The sequence below is a fragment of the Bactrocera tryoni genome, unplaced genomic scaffold (assembly GCF_016617805.1).
Source record: "Bactrocera tryoni isolate S06 unplaced genomic scaffold, CSIRO_BtryS06_freeze2 scaffold_11, whole genome shotgun sequence".
NCBI classification, from domain to species: Eukaryota; Metazoa; Arthropoda; class Insecta; order Diptera; family Tephritidae; genus Bactrocera; species Bactrocera tryoni.
Window position 1 is genome coordinate 14,156,743 of NW_024395824.1, and position 15,023 is coordinate 14,171,765.

Consider the following 15,023-nt stretch of genomic DNA (forward strand, 5'->3'; position numbering starts at 1 on the left):
CAGATAGGAGGATTGCATAAAACTATAAAAGATGTTTTGTTACAAAATACCTATTTAGAAAAATTACTTATGTGAAATTCAATTAAAAATCATATTGATAAGCAAAAGTCAAAGTAATATCCAATTACGTAGGAATATTTGTATGTCCGCTTTAAAAAGGTACTTAAGCCACATATGTAAATGTCAATGCACTGAATTATTTGTACGACCACTTAAAAAAAGTAGTTACTTATGCCACATAAATGTCAATGCACCGATTTTGATTTTGTTTATCTTTGCTTATTTTTAACAATATTGAAGGTTTTATTTTAAGAACGAAACTACTGTAAAATTAGTCTTAAGATTCATTTGAATAAAGGAACAGCTTAAGCTCGTTTTTTTAATTAAACCTTTATTTCATTTCTCACGCTCCAAAGAACAGTCGTGGCGGAAGAAAATCAGTGTTATTACTTACCAGACAAATCCTGTATATGGTGATATTAGGTATACCAACTCCATTTTTGATACAACTATTTATGTAAGATCATACTTACGAAACCTAAATAAAACCCTAATTTAGTTTAGTTAATTACTATATATTTTTAATTTTTTTTTTATCAATTTCGTACTTAACCACTCTTGCTTTCATTTCTAAATCTAACAATATATATTTTTCATCTATTTCTAATATCTTTAATTCTATATCCTTTTTTTCTTGAATTTTAATTTGTTTTTCAAACTAATATTTTTCAAATTCAAATTACTTCTCTTCCATGGCAATTTTCGCCGCTTGGATAGCCTCCAATTGTTCAATGGAAGATTTCGGTTGCCCAGTTGACATGGCGTGCACATTGGTGCGATAGAAGGCGCAGCAAGTGCATTTTCCGCTTCTAAAAATTTGATATCGAATTTTGGAGCAGAACTCGCTGCACACAGCTGAGGCGAAGGCAAACAGTAACTGTTGCATGCCCGGTACACGCTTTCCACATAAGTATTTCCCTCAGCTGGGCGTAGTAGGGACACATTTTAGCTATTTTTGCTGAAATTATTAAGACAATATTTATTTACAATAAATTTTTAATATCAATATTATATCAACCTTCAATGGTTCTACCATCAGCCTCCTCTTGGAGTCCTGCGCCAATTGTAGCGAGCCAGTCATTGCCTTTTCATCTTCGCTCCCCGCACCTTCTGTATTTATTCTTAAAAAAACTGTAGCAAATATTTACTTTAATTTAAATAGAAATTACAAAATCAAAACTTACGTCTCTCAACAAATTATTGGCGAAATATGTCCCTATGTAAAATGACAGCTGGTACAAGGTTGCAATTATTTTTTTACGTGTCATTGCACAAAAGTGAAGATGGGGTTTGATCCGACATATTATACAGCAATTGGAAATATTTTCAGCGTGTGTTTTGTTGTTGAGTCGGATAACTCTGAAATCCGTGCAATACGTGCACCGTGCAAGGGTTTTGCAAGAGCAATCCCCCTAATATATTCTAAATAGCAATTTATTTATGTGAGATAGGAGCAGTAGGAGCCAACATTTATTTTTCCAAGCTCTTTAAACTTTTCGGGCTGTGAGAAAGTCTATGAGCTTACGCGATCAACCTAATCGAATAGCCTCGTCGTTAACTGAACATTGTCCGCGAAAACTCTGGAACAACAGTTTGGGATAAATTTACCAAGATAGCTACAAAATGATTAGAAAATAGTAAATATAAGAATAAGGTGATCAATTTTCAAGAATAACATAAAAAGGTGAAAATGTTAGACAATATTTTCACCTTACTCAACCAATCGCTTCTCAAAATGCGATGGCTCCTTCTTGGAGATCCTTTTCAGGTGAATCCTTAGATTAACTCATAAAAACGCACTTTTCTGGCTGTCAGAAAGCCGCAGTAGATATGCAACCACAACTACTTGCGAAAATAGGTGACCAATTCGGATTCATAGTAAGTAAGAAAAAAACTTTATAGACAACTCATTCGCAATAAACAGTTTCATGCCATTTATGCCATATACGAGTATTTAGTTGGGATTTTTCCCATAATGATGCAAAGGTTAAAGAAACTAATGCTTCCAAGGCAATAATACATATGTATATACTTGTAAGGCTAACATCGAACTATTTTACATACTGACAAGCTGAAAAAGAATCAAAGTGGTGTTTCTATCAAAAGCGGGTAGTTACAGTTCACAGATGCTCATGTGTCGACGCTTAGGAACAAAACGATAATAGCAACAAATGGCTCATCGAAATGAGTAAGCTACATAAGCAGAGACACTCCTCAAGGAAGTGTCTTTTCCCCGCTTTCATGGGTGGTGGCGCTGACTGGAATAATATTTAAACTCAATGAAGGAGGAGTGAAAGAAATATCTGCAGAAGAAGCAGTGTTGATGGCATCAGAAATGTTTCCTTCCACAATCAATGAGGATTGAGAAACAATGGATTACTAAAACTAGTAACGCGGAGCTTACGCATTTCAAAAGTAAAACTATATTCACATATTTATCTTACTTAAAATATTTATACAAGGTGCAATGCAAAGTAAACATGACTTTTTGAAGCTAGCGCCCCCTAGTGACGCCATCTGTATGTCGACTGATGCGTTAGTTGATTACCCAGTGAAAATTTCATGACATTTCATTTATTGGAAATGAAGTTATTGCGTTTTAAGTGTCAGTATATTTGTGTTATCGGTGCCAAAAGAGCCAAAATTAAATTTTGTTTTAAAATTGGTAAAACTTTTCTCGAAACGTTTCAAGCAAAGAAAGAAACAAGTTTATGGCGATGATTGTCTATCGCGTAGCAGAGTGCGCGAGTGGTTTCAACGTTTTCAAAGTGGTCGCGGTCGTGAGGACATAAATGACGATCAACATGTGGGCCAATCAAAATCCTTGATACCGGAAATTCCAGCGAAACTGTGCGTGAATTCATCAAAAATCAGCCGAAATTATTATTGAAATTCATGGAAATGAAATTTAACATCTCCAAAATATCGACTTATCGCATTTTGACCGAATATTTGGGCTTACGAAAGGTTTGTTCCGCAAAAATTGACTGACGACCAAAAATTGCTCAGAATCCAACATTCGAAGGACGATAATTTGTCCTTCATGCAGCAGAAGGAGACTATTTTGAATAAAATAAATTGATTTTGCCGAAAAAAGCTATTTGTTCTGGTTTTTTTTAAAGTCCAGTTTACTTTGGAAAGCACCTTGTATGTGCAAAGAATTATTTCAATGTGTGCATACAAAAACATTATGCACAAGTACAACTGAAGAGCCTCCACAGTTACCGAACCGTGTAAAAAAACAACGCATGCTTTCACATGACGTCATTCGGAGCGAAGAAAGGCAAAGCCTGCATTTTCTCCTACTCTCACAGTACAAGGCCAAATACATAACAAAACAAGATTACCGTTACAACCACTTAATAAACAGTCGCAATTTTTACAGCTACATTTTATGGGAGACGACGACGCGGAGACTGGCAGATGATATCAAAGAATACAACGCAAGCAGCAAGCAACTGTTTCTAAAAATCAATATGTCCTGGACCATAACACCTTGCTCCGTGAATTTAAGTCTACCCCAGAGAAAATGACCGATGATATCACTTTAATATCTCTCAAACAAACGAAATAAAAGAGTAACCTGCGTGGACTTTTACCCATCCCATATGAAAACAATTTTAATTTGTACTAAGCTGTAGGACACTACTATCTCAGTTTTGGTGGCTATGTATGTATGTAAATATTAAGAGGGAGTACACCTCCAAGACGCCATTGAAAATGACGGCAATGTCAACCCGAATGACTTGGGTCACATGGTGGTCCTCCTGTGGTCGGTCGTTAACAGTCCCCGTCAATGGTTGAATGAAAGACGCTATTGCTCACCAATATCAAGGGATAACATTTTGCCAATGATGACTATTGTCGATATGTGGATGGAAAATTACTACCTGGCTAAATGAGCTATTGCATACCCTTAACATCCAATATTTTACAACACTGCACCCTTCGACACACCACACTAATGCAGGAGAACCCCACTCACATAGAACCGTATTCACAAAAATTCATTTAATACACCATACAATCCACGCATATTTTCAACCCAGCAGACCTTTAAGTTGGTCCTCGATCGAAAAACGGTCTTTTTTCTGATTCCCGTTCGAACAGCGAAAACGTTCTATAGCGGTCTGTATCAGCATAGTTCTGTCCGTCACGTGTTCACTCAAATGAAGTGAAGTAAAAATAACAGGAAAAACAATGTCCAATGCCTAAAGAAATCAAACGAATAAATTGTATTTGAAATTGAATAAAATTAGATATATTTGAAAAATTGAAGTAACAAATGAAACTAGTAAATTGAATGTTTAATAGATGCAAATAAGTAGTGTGCAAAAAGGGAGCGACTTGCACTTAAGCGTAGATCTAAAGTTTCTTTAAAAATAAATTGGAAAAATAAAAACAGGTATTTGAATACTGAATATAGAAAAGCACTTACGCTAAAAGAACCACAAAAAAAAAAAAAATAAGATATTTGAATTTATTTATTAAAAAAGTGTACTAAAGTAGATTTAAGTGGATTTCAGAGACAACAAAAGACAAAAACATAAAATTTTATGCGCATTGCAGTTACATATCCTCTTCTTCTTTATTGGAGTGGTACTGCATCGAATGTATAGTATCTCTGAGAGATGGAGTTTTTTCACCCTTTCGGACGACAAGACCAGCCAGCCAGCACAGCCGATCTCTTAATTCGCTGAACTATGTCAATGTCGTCGTATGTCTCGTACAGCTCATCGTTCCATTGACTGTGGTATTTCTCCATGCCAATGGGCAAAGGACCATAAATCTAGGCTGACTCATCAGATGTTACCATCTTCCATGCCCCTGCACCGTAATAGCAATATGAGTTCCGTATAGAGTTTGGTTTTTGTTCATCGAGAGAGGACTTTACTTCACAATTGCCTACTCAGTCCGAAGTAGTACATGTTGGCAAGAGTTATTCTGCGTCAGATTTTGAGTTTTAATGCTAGCTCCGTGGTGGATGAAATTATCTACGACTTCAAAGTTATAACTTTCAACAGCAACGTGGGTGCCTAGTCACGAGTGCAACGACTGCTTGTTTGATGACAGGAGATATTTCGTCTTGTACTCTTTCACCACCAGACCCATTGGCTTTGCTAATGGCACGGTTGTTGAGGCCAATGATATCAAAGTAGGCCAGCAGCTTAACACACTTTAGAAGATTATACCTTCTCTATTTAGCTCTGCAGCTCGCATTATTTTTTCCAGCAATAGATTGAAAAAGTCACACGACAAGGAATCGCCTTGCCTGAAACTTCGCTTGGCATCCAATGTATTCGTGAGGTCCTTCCCGATCCCGTCATCGATTAGGGAACAGAAATATGCAACTATTTAATAATAAGATAACTTTGGCGGAAAAATATGTACGTCGTATGCATCTAATTGGTGGAAGGAACCATGCGTAGAAGTACTTGCTAGTGAGGAATGTTCTCTGAGCGACATTACTTGGGGAGTGGGCAGAAATGATTATTTTATATATGGCTCAAGCAGTTCACGACTTTCGGTCTTTGACGAAGTATTCTCTGGGTAGCCAAAAAAAAACATCCACGCTAGTAACAGTGAGAAGGCGAAATAGGGTTGTGTGCTGGACTTGGAACCTGTCACGTAAAAAAACACCCCCCATGAAAACAAATAAAACAGCCTTTGATGAGAAACCTCCTTTTGATGACGACGAAAGCAGACGTATTAAAGATTACGATTTAAGGCCATGTACCTGGAATGTCTTGTCCTTTAATTGGCAACGTGCGGCTGTCCCGCTGGTTGATGTCCTCGGTGGAATAAAGACTGACACCATCGCTGTGAAACATCCCCAAATGAGTTGAAGCTGATCGACTTTGCCAGGGTCCGTAAAAATGGTTATCTCCGAAACGAAACACCACCAATAAATCGATCACGATGTGATAGACACACCTCTCCTGTGTTTAAGACTTGGGTATCCGCCGAAGTTCTAGCACTGACTTGAACCTCTATATTACCCGCCTAGGTGCAGCAACCAACGCACTTCAAAAAACGCAAAGAATGTTCGACGTCGCGACAGCCGACTTGCACTCCTGCTTTCTGAGAGTACCGATTAGCAACTCGGTATAAGGGAATTGTGGGACGACATTTCAAGCTCCTGACGTACAGCTGCATACGAAACCATTGGTTTTCGGAAAAGACAGAAGAACAGCTGGTACGATGAGGGGTGCCGAGTCGCAGTGGAGCGAAAATAGATTGCCTACCTCGCAACGTTACAATTGAGCACAATACGACACGGATGGGATAGATAACGAGAGTTGAAGAGGGAAGCGAGACGCATTTTCGGACAAAAGAAAAAGGCCGAAATGCATGAGTACGAAGACCTTGACAAGCTGGCCGATAAGAGTAATGCTCGAAAATTCAACAAAAAGATGCGGCAACTATTAGAAGGTTTCATGACCGGAGCATACTATTGTAGAAACCCTAGAGGTGATCTACTGACTGCCCAGAGCACACTGAGATTATTAGAGGAGCACTTCTCCAGCCTGCCGAATGGCAGTGAAAGCATGACGTAAGGAGATAATTAATCCAATTCCTCAATCGATGACGATGATGCACACGTTCTATTGCCCAAGAAGAAGTTTAATGCCGACGGACTGCCAGCCGAGCTATTCAACATGGTCGCGAAGAACTGATAAGTAGCATGCAACAGCTTTTTTGCAGAATATGGTTGGAGGAAAGCACGCCCGATTTAAATGTGCTCTGCCCAATCTACAAACTGGGAGTCACCACAATTTGCGCCAACTACTGTCGGTTAAGCCTTCTCAAAATCGCAAATAAGGTTTTCTCAAAGGTACTGTGTGAGAGACTGAAGACTACTGTCAACAAACTGATTGGACCTTATTAGTGTGACCTTCTTCTTCTTTACTGGCGCAGACACCGCTTACGCGATTATAGCCGAGTTAGCAACAGCGCGCCAAACGTTTCGTCTTTTCGCTACGTGGCGCCAATTGGATATTCCAAGCAAAGCCAGGTCCTTCTCCACTTGTTCCTTCCAACGGAGTGGAGGTCTTCCTCTTCCTCTACAATTAGTGTGATCGTAGGCCTGGAAAATCTACAATCGACCAGATTTTTATCATTCGCCAAATCTCTGAAAAGACCCGTAAAAAGAAGATCGACGCTCACATCCTTTTCGTCGATTTCGTAGCTGTTTTGCACAGTATGAAATAAAACTGCCTCTAAGCCGCCATGTATGAGGATCGGGATGGTTGGGCAAAGAAGCCAGGCAAATGGGTCTGGTAGACAACGAGGGCAAGACGCTATATCTCCTGTCATCAAACGAAAAGTCGTCGGCGTTACGAGTTTTCGAGGGAAGGGTTCTGAAAGACTTATTGTCTTTTGCGTATTGGCAATGACCACCATCGCAGTTACGAGGCATACGATGACATTGGCATAGTTCAGCGTCAAGAGACACCTGCTACGGTGACTAGGTCATGTCGTCCGAATGGATAACTTCAGATCTGAAAGTATTCAACGCAATACCCGCCGGGGGAAGCAGAGGAAGACTTCAACTCCGTTGGAAAGATCAGAGGAGAAGGACCTGGCTACACTTGGAATCTCCAATTGGTACGAACACAAATATGCTGTTGCAGGGTATAGTACTTTTGTTCACCTAACGGTTGAAGGCATCAACCAAAACTGATCGAGATAGATATAGGGTTATACGAACGCAGTCTTACAAAAGTTTACATACGTCCATGAAAAAATAATTTAATTACAAATATCAAAGTACTGTTCATATGTTATTAGTTTTTAGAACTTTAAGTGAAAAACAAAATCATTATAAATCTCTCCAATACAAAATTTTTTAAAGTAACGACAAAAAAGTTAAACTACTTAATTTCCCATATTTACATACATAAATCCACATACGATGCAAAAAGCAAAGTGTACCGTTGCACATTTTCTTGATATTTGTTTCAAACCATCAGTATTGCTTAACATTTCATTGAAATTGGTCACAATTATAATTTTTTAATCGAGAAGTGTTTTTTACTATAAAAATGGACAAAGGAAGGGAAGTTTCCGAAGCAATTCGAAAAACCGTTATTAAATTTAGAAATGAAGGTTATTCTTTAAGTGAAATTGGAAGAATTTTAAACTTAAGGAAGTCAGCAGTACAAACCACTCGAATATTTGACTGTTCTGTTCAAGAGCAGTTAAACGATTAACAAAAGAAACCCCCAAATAAACGGCTTTCGAAATAAATTGTAAAAAAAATAATGAAACTTGGTACACGAGTTCCTTGACAAAAAATAAACGACGAGTTCGTAGATGGGCGGTATCGGATAACTGCCACGCCAACAAAACCCCATTAAACGAAGACTTATAAATTGACATAACTAAGCACTTAATTAAGATATAGAACTGTAATTCAACATAGGGAATCGCAGGAGCAAGGGGCACCTGTGAATTCAAAATTTTGACAAAGTCGGCATGTGCCCGTCTTTTTATAAGTTTAATGTACGTATCTCTTAAACCACTAAGGCTACAGCAATTAAATTTGCCAAGCATAATATGTATAAGAACCTCTATGGACAGTTTGAAATGGATGAAATCGGAAGATAACAACGTTCACTCTTTGGAAAGAAAAATCAGAACACAACCAGATGCCATAATTATAACAAAGAAGGATGATGCGTCGTATGCTGATATTCTGGGAAAAATTAAATGTGACAGCGGGCTGGAAGAACTGGGTTCAAATGTAAACTATATTCGTAAAACACTGAAAAGAGATTTACTTATAGAATTAAAAAATCGAGCAGAGACGAAAGCCGAATCTTGGCGAAATGGCTAAGATACAGCCCAAGACCCACAACGTCACGATTACGTGCAAAGACCTCGAAATCTGCGCAGCACAAAAAGATAGTGTGGAATCGAAAATCTGGAGATATTGAGTGTGAAAAATCTGCTAAAAAACGCGTAGTGGCACACAAACAACACTTGTATGCATGCGTGCTCAAGATGCCAAGGCCGCACTTAAAATAGGGAAAATAAAGATTGGGTGGTCGATCTGTCGTCTTCGAGAATACTCACCTGTTCCCAGATGCTATAAGTGTTTCCACCTGGGTCACATGGCGCGCAATTGCTGCAGCTCGACAGACAGATCTTCTCTTTGTACACGTTGTGGATCAGTGGGATATTTAGCAAAGGTATGCGCAAACTTTCCGAGCTGCATGCTCAGCAAAGCGTAGCACTCAGTATTGAGCACGACTTGCCCAAAGTATCTCGAGATGATGAAGTGTCTAAGAAAATGAGGATACTACAGCTTAACGTCAACCATTGCGCAGCAGCTCAGGATTTGCTAGAACAGATAGTCATAGAAGAGAACATTGATGTCGCCATACTAAGTGAACAACACTTTCAGCGTGCGGTAAGTACATGCATTGCAGACAAATCTGGCAAAGCACCAATATGGTCCTGCAAAAGTCAACCTTTTAAGACCTGCTCCAGAAAAGCTCATAACTGCTTCACATGGGCGAATATACAGGGGATAAATTTTGTAAGTTGCTACGCTCGTCCCAGCTCAGCAATCTCAAAATTCGATGCTGACTCGATGGTATGTGTCAGTCGACTGATAATTGGAAAGCTGTCAGCGAAGCGTCAGCATCCATAATGACAAAACTGAGACTTTTTGAACACATTAGGCGTTCGTTAATCAGCATAATATAAGAGACTGAAATGTCCTGTCCCTCCCACGAAGTAATACTTAATCGGTGGTCCCGTGGGAGAGCCTTGAGTTGGGAGTAGGTTAGGTTTAGCGGATTAAAGTTCCGCATTCCGGCTTTCTATGCTTCCCCCTACTATAAAAAATAAAAATAAAAAACCACGGAACAAAGAACACAATATCGCTCATTATATACCTCATCATACAACCCCCGACTTCATCACCAACGGATCAATCCACCACCCAAACTATAAAAAGAAATAGAGCCGAACGAGATACTTCTTCTTATCGTTTCATCCGTGAATCAAGACGTTCTACCGCAATTTTTCTTATCTTCAACCGCAACATCCGCACTTTCTTTTTTGTTAAACCGCCAAAGTGACGGAGTTACGCAAATCCCAGATTCTGCCAGCAGTGTCAAGCATTGTGTTTCGCGGAAAACCAAATAAAAATTAAGTTGTTCTATACAGATTAAATAAAAATTGTATACAGAGTGTTTGCATTATAATTGAGATCAGTGCGTTTTCATTTTCCAAAGTCTACCGTAAGTATACCAGTGTCATACGTGAGCAAATGGTCCTTCGAGTACCTAAGTAAAAAAAGAAATAAATAACAGCGCTAGACATACCTACATTAATAGAAGAAAAAAACGAAAAAGGGTATAGGTAGAAAGACCCGAAACCCTTAGGGGAAAATAAAGTGAGGCCGTTCCACATATAATATATATACATATATGTACATATATTGAGTTTACAGTTTCGACGGTATTTCAGGACAAAGTTAACTGTTCTTAAAAGTTCGATATATGTATATGTAAAAAAAAGTAACTGCAAAAAGTACAGTACCTGCCAATTTGCTTGGCTTATGTCTTTAGACCCACCGTTATAAAATTTCAAAAAAAAAAAACAAATTGCTAAGTCCAGTATTACATAAGTATTTACTACTTGCAATATTTCCTGCGATACCCCTTGGGCTAAAAACAAAACAAACAACAAGCAAGTTTGCTCAAAACCTAAGCAAAAGCGGAAGATACAAAACAACAAGAAACCCAAATGTATACATATACATACATATAATGAAAACTTACAAGTTATCACAGCTAGCATAGCTAACAAAATGTACAACAACAAAGTTGTCGTAGCTAGCAAAATATACCGATATTACTCAATTCAGCAATATTCTGTAAATATACAATATCATTGCTCAATAAAGTTAATTTCCAAAATTTACAACAACAGCACATTTCGTCGGCACTAAACCAGAACGGAAGCCGTGCCGCCGCAATGTAAGCCGTTTCTCGACCAAACTGAGGTTTGCTGTTTTGCTATAATTATTGCTTACGTTATCATTATAGAGTATATAGAAATAAGTACTAGTAAGTAAGAATTCGTACCTATGTAAGTTTATAGTAAATAAGCAAATTCTGTATAAAAGAAATGTGTTTAATAAAGAAAGTTGAGTTCAACTTCACCATTCAAAACAGCGTGTTATTAATCATCTGGTGGCAACCATTAACTGGCGCCCGAGAACTTTAAAAAACTTGAAGTTGCCTACACCAAAAGTATTAAAGTGAATCTGTACGCACAAATATCATTATCCAGAAGGATAAACGACGGAATTTAATTTTTATAGAAAGTTCAGTCGAGTTTGACATAAGTCATTAAAAACAGTATTTGAACCTTGTTCGGAAATTTAATTACAAGTGTACGCACAAATATCATTATCCAGAAGGATAAACGACGGAATTTAATTTTTATAGAAAGTTCAGTCGAGTTTGACATAAGTCATTAAAAACAGTATTTAAAACCTTGTTCGGAAATTTAATTACAAGTGTACGCAAAAAACGCCGCAAAAACAAAAAAGCGCGTCAAGTGTCGTGACATATCTTAAGATTTGTTAAACAATAAAGCTAAGTGTTTGACAAATCAAATTAAAAATACTTATAAAGTGGGCAACTGAAACAAGAAGCCGCCAAATCAACGCCTGGAGTGACGTCATCCACCCCCCAGTAGAGGACTAACGCTTCAAACAGGACCAAGTGGACCGTCCAAAGAGAATGACAAAGTTGATGCTGATACTCCTGTAAGTTAATATTAAGCTTACATAAAAATTATAACTACCCGATATATTAAAAATATTGCATAGCAATAAATATCGGTCAAATAAATTTTAAGTATTATAATAAGTACCCGATATATAAAAAATCTAAAAAATTGTTAATAGCAATAAATATATATAAAGCATCATATTGTTAAAGAAATAAATAGTCGAAATTGTAAATCACAGTAATGGAGCAAATTCAAGAAGTTACGAGTATTACACACCTAACAGGTGCTGTTAGTGCACAAATAGAACAATCAAAAATATTGAGCAATAGGATAAATCAGAAGGAAAATAGAATTAGTCCCCATAACGAAAGTTCTATTTCAAATAACCATATTCACTTAACTGAGTCAGACTTAATAGAAATTAGCAGATTACCTGACAGCGTGAAGAACCTCCCAACATTCGAAGGAGATCCGATCCAATTCATATCCTGGATCCACAACGTCGAATCTGTTTTGCAGGACTACGAAGTAGTCAAAACAAAGCCACTGTATAGAGCCATCCTACGACATATTAGGCAGAAAATTAAAGGCCCTGCAGATACGGCCTTAATCTCATACAACATATTCAATGATGATTGGGAAACAATCAAAAATTGTTTGTCACTTAAATTTAATCTATAATAAAACATGCAAAATCAAGCACCGCCACCACCCAGACCAACCAATCCTAAACCACCTATCCCTATGTAGGTGGACCCTTCAATACACTCACGAAGAATAAACTATATGAATCGACCGAACAATACGCCTATAGTAAGCCCATCCAATTATTCTTCAGATATCCTTAGGAAATCACAAAAACTATTTCATGTCCAAACAGAGGACGAGGAAATAAATTTTATGACAGACGCCTGTCTACCCTACCCTATTTAGAACTAACTTTAAAGAACGGGGATATCGCGAAGTTCCTTGTAGATACGGGAGCTAATAAAAACTTTGTCTCCGAAAAACTTTCAAAAAATTCAATGAAACTTGAGTGTCCTATTAAGGATCACTCAGCCTTAGGTCAAGTAAATACAACCCATAAACTACGTGGATCATTCTTCGGAAGTATAGGTATTACAAATAATTTTGATTTTTTTAAATTACCCAATTTAAATTACCCAATCATAAATAGGAAAAATGACACAATAGCCCTCAGAGATGTATCGGGTGATTTTTTAAGAGCTTGATAACTTTTTTTAAAAAAAAAACGCATAAAATTTGCAAAATCTCATCGGTTCTTTATTTGAAACGTTAGATTGGTTCATGACATTTACTTTTTGAAGATAATTTCATTTAAATGTTGACCCATGGCTGCGTCTTAGGTGGTCCATTCGGAAAGTCCAATTTTGGGCAACTTTTTCGAGCATTTCGGCCGGAATAGCCCGAATTTCTTCGGAAATGTTGTCTTCCAAAAGCTGGAATAGTTGCTGGCTTATTTCTGTGAGACTTTAGACTTGACGTAGCCCCACAAAAAATAGTCTAAAGGCGTTAAATCGCATGATCTTGGTGGCCAACTGCCCATGCATCCCGAAAAATGCACTGTTTGGTGTGGTTTGTACGCTGGTGGAATCATTGGACCGTATTTTTCAAAGATGCTGTTGGACGCAACGTTACGGTGAATGGCGATCGCTATCGTTCGATGCTAACAAACTTTTTGTTGCCAAAAAATGGAAGAACTGAACTTGGTTGACATGTGGTTTCAACAAGATGGCGCTACATGCCACACAGCTCGCGATTCTATGGCCATTTTGAGGAAAACTTCGGAGAACAATTCATCTCAAGAAATGGACCCGTAAGTTGGCCACCAAGATCATGCGATTTAACGCCTTTAGACTATTTTTTGTGGGGCTACGTCAAGTCTAAAGTCTACAGAAATAAGCCAGCAACTATTCCAGCTTTGGAAGACAACATTTCCGAAGAAATTCGGGCTATTCCGGCCGAAATGCTCCGAAAAAAGTTGCCCAAAATTGGACTTTCCGAATGGACCACCTAAGACGCAGCCGCGGTCAACATTTAAATGAAATTATCTTCAAAAAGTAAATGTCATGAACCAATCTAACATTTCAAATAAAGAACCGATGAGATTTTGCAAATTTTATGCGTTTTTTTTTTAAAAAAAGTTATCAAGCTCTTAAAAAATCACCCGATACTTTGTTTTTCACACGGCCAGATATACATATGTGGCGTGTTGACGAGTTGGAAACCCATATTCTCTGTATATTTACGCACCAGAACAGAAATCAAAAAATTATGTTTATTAAGTTGCGCTACATTAAAAAAAATGTAGAAAACCGAAAATAAATCATTTTCGACACAATATAATTTCAACTTTTTTTCATTTCAAAACACATAATTTCACGCAGGACAACGGCTGCGGGGTCAGCTAGTGCTCAAATAAAAGCAAGTCAATCCAAACGGATACAAATTTCACTAACAGAGGAAAGCTTGAAATCATTTAATGACATAAAATATTTGCTTACATCTTCTGAAATTTTGTTATTCCCAGACTTCAACAAACCCTTTATTCTGACGACAGATGCTTCCAATACCGCAATCGGGGCAGTCCTTTCACCATTCAAAACAGCGTGTAATTGATCATCTGGTGGCAACCATTAACTTACATACACTTGAGCTTATTCTTCCAAATTTGCAAATTCTTTTACACCCTATTTAATATATGTACAATAGGGTGTTTTTTGTTTTGAACTATTAATTTTTTTCCATCCCGTCATAAAATTTCCTTATAAATACCCTAAACAAAACTCCCTGAAAATTTGAACCCTTAATATTAACATTAAAGACTGGACCAAGGCATGTAAAAACTTTCCATGGAAAATACACGACAATCGTGATTTTTTATCTTTAATTTCTATAGCTCAGAAGCATTTCATGGCATCGCTTTGACTTTGGATACATATTTCTCAGAATTGAACACTCTACAAAAATGCCCATGCGATGCGACAAAGTCAAAACTCACACCGGCGAAGTAGTACGGAGTCTAAACCTGATTTTTCCACGAATTTTGTATATATCTCGTAAAACTTGTAGGAAATTTTATTTGCTACAAAAAAGGCCCGAGCGAAAAACGCTATCATTAATACTTAACAAAAAAATTATTTTCTATGAAAAGACAGTAACGTCAAGCGATTCGCTTTAAATGA

At 37.6% G+C, this 15,023-nt stretch overlaps 1 long non-coding RNA gene across 2 annotated transcripts; it reads right to left on the bottom strand.

The window, feature by feature from the left end:
* Positions 1-596: 596 nt before the first annotated feature.
* LOC120779465 lies at positions 597-14,712 on the bottom strand. Of its 2 annotated transcripts, XR_005705664.1 has the most exons (4): positions 14,343-14,712; positions 1,245-1,640; positions 1,079-1,191; positions 597-1,018 (listed from the first exon to the last, which is right to left on the bottom strand). It is a non-coding gene; the product is annotated as an uncharacterized LOC120779465 (long non-coding RNA). The 2 variants fall into 2 exon arrangements; XR_005705663.1 differs by lacking the exon at positions 14,343-14,712 and having other exon boundaries at positions 1,245-2,638.
* Between the last annotated feature and the right edge of the window lie 311 nt (positions 14,713-15,023).